The sequence below is a fragment of the Montipora foliosa genome, chromosome 8, assembly GCF_036669935.1.
Source record: "Montipora foliosa isolate CH-2021 chromosome 8, ASM3666993v2, whole genome shotgun sequence".
Classification (NCBI taxonomy): domain Eukaryota; kingdom Metazoa; phylum Cnidaria; class Anthozoa; order Scleractinia; family Acroporidae; genus Montipora; species Montipora foliosa.
Window position 1 is genome coordinate 32,099,523 of NC_090876.1, and position 2,500 is coordinate 32,102,022.

At 36.6% G+C, this 2,500-nt stretch overlaps 1 pseudogene; it reads right to left on the reverse strand.

Moving 5' to 3' along the window:
* Positions 1 to 574: 574 nt before the first annotated feature.
* Positions 575 to 1,746, reverse strand: LOC137968641 (uncharacterized; annotated as a pseudogene).
* Between the last annotated feature and the right edge of the window lie 754 nt (positions 1,747 to 2,500).

Sequence of the window (2,500 nt, forward strand, 5' to 3'; positions counted from 1 at the left end):
CTAACTTTGATACAATGTCTCTGGGTATAACACAACTTTGTCCCTTGTATTTTAGCAGATAGTATTCATATTTCTTGGGAACAGTCCCTACTGTAGTCTGAAAAGCTCAACCAAAAGGAACAATAGATTCAGATAAATTAGTAAGGGCACAACATATTATAGCAATTTTGTCTATTGGGGGTAAACTGTCACCTCTGCGGGCTGTCACTATACTGAATGGGCAGTATTCCCTCTAATATAGTGTACTTTGTGCGCACAAGACCAATAACTCTTTCAACGTGTATGCAGACGTTGGCGATTTTCCGGGTTTCCTCCACTTCCTCTGCAGACAGCTGTTCTTTCCTTTGGTAAAAGCTGGCATATGAAGAGAAGCTTGGTGAAAACCAATACTGTCAGCTATGTCAAATCCCCTGTCAGCTAGTACTACATCTCCAGGTAAAGCTTCCTTAACAAACCAGAATTTTCTGTGAGATATTTATCACTTACTCAGTCACCCCATGCCTTTGATATAAATGAGATAACACCTTGTGGTGTTATGTCTATAAGAGACTTCACAGTATTATGATGTTTATAATTAGTCCATGTCATTGCTCTTGCGATTAGGCTGGATGCTCTTTCTATAAATATCTCGAATACAGTCGATTATGACAGCAACGCTTTTGCCAATATTACATTGAAAAAGTTCCGGCATTGTGGCTTGAAGGTCCGTCTACTCTTGCCAGTTAATAAGAAATTTAAGCCTAATACTCATTACATGTGTCCATCTATCAAATATTCTGTGCACAGTTGGCACAGATATGTTAAAATGAAAAGCTAAATCTTGTAATGGGGAATTAAACTTTAATCTTATTAAAACTAAAAGAAGCTCTTGAAACTGACACAGAGCATTTTGTCAGTTTCTCTTAATGTGAGGGGCAATCAGATTGTGTAAAATTGGTTTTGTCATCATTATCTCTAAAGCCCTTCTCAGTTAGTTGAACAGATGGAAATTGTACCTTGTTATTACTGAGCTAATCACTAATATATTGCATGACCGTAACAGTATCCTTTAGCAGTAAGTAATTCTTCTGTTTGACAATATTTGTTATTGTCATCATGGTCATCATCATTAACATCAGCAAGATTGGTGTCACTTGCGGAAGCTGAAGCTGCTGAAAAATTACTTGTACTCAATGAAAAGAAAAAAAAACCAAGAGTTGTGGCTAAACGAAAAATGAAGAAATTACACCACTGTATATGTATATGTATATGTATATGTATATATCAATCGCAATTAAGTCATAGACACACGCTTCAAATATTGCTCAGAAAAGAAGAAAAGAGGGAGGAACTGTGGTATAATTAAGTTTGGTGTACATTTCCCACTTCCAGATGCTCCTGAATCAGCGCTTTTTTGAAAATGCGCTCACAACTGTCTTCAGTACTATTAGCAGCAGCCATCTCAGTGTATTTTCGCTTCTTTTCTATTTTGACAATGATCATTTCGAGCAACAGCCAGCGAAACGTTTTTAATGTTTACATGACCAAGGTTTATACAAGGTGCCTAGTCGGGGTTTGTTGTGTCCAGAATATCCGCATGCCTTCCTGTGAAAAACAAAATAAAATTCATTAATCCTCCTTATTACATTGTTTTGCCACAGTTTTACAAAACGATTTATACTAACCTGAAATAAAGTGATTGCTACAAACACGATTGTTTTCAGCTCTCTTGTCGTCAAACTTCTTTCTGTAAATATTCGTCAACCATCATCGTCACCAAGCCTCACTTAATTTACGTATTTCTACTCCCTTGTTTTTATTATAGCTGGAAACCTGGAAATTTTACATTTTCCTTTGTCTCTGGCACTATTGTGTCTGCAATTCTTCACCGCACAAATATAACCCATTTGATAGCAATATAAGCTCAAAAGACTGATAGGATTTTAGCAAAGACGACCACAATCCCGCCAAATCCTCTTATTTTGATCTCAAGTGACCACCGGGTTGTCCACCAGCATGGCTGACTTCCCGTTTACGTGCCTCTGCATAACTAGCTGCGACGTCAGGTGAAAACGATCTATACGCCTAACAGATATTCCAACGAGTCAACTCTATTCTTCTGCCAAGGAACTCAGTATTACAAATGTTCCAAAAGAGAAAAACGAGTTGGTACATTGTGTGGCACAAGCACTGTTGCATCGGGGATATGTGAAAGCTTTGGGCAACCTCAAGACTTCTTCAAGAGACAATATAAAGAAGTTAAAACCATTTTGATCATTTCTGTGGGATATAGTCATAATTTCCACGAAACAAAAAGAGGAATTACATGTTGACAGTGTTAACTAAAGTTGTTTTCTTAAAAGAGATTAACATGTAAAACATGTACCTGCAAGAAATAAAGAAAAAGAAAAGTTTGTTGAGTTTACACATCAATTGAATAATTTTAAAAGCTTGTGTTAAGTTTAACAGCATGATGAGATGAATTTCATTATTTTAAGTTTTGAGAAGTTGGACATTGCAT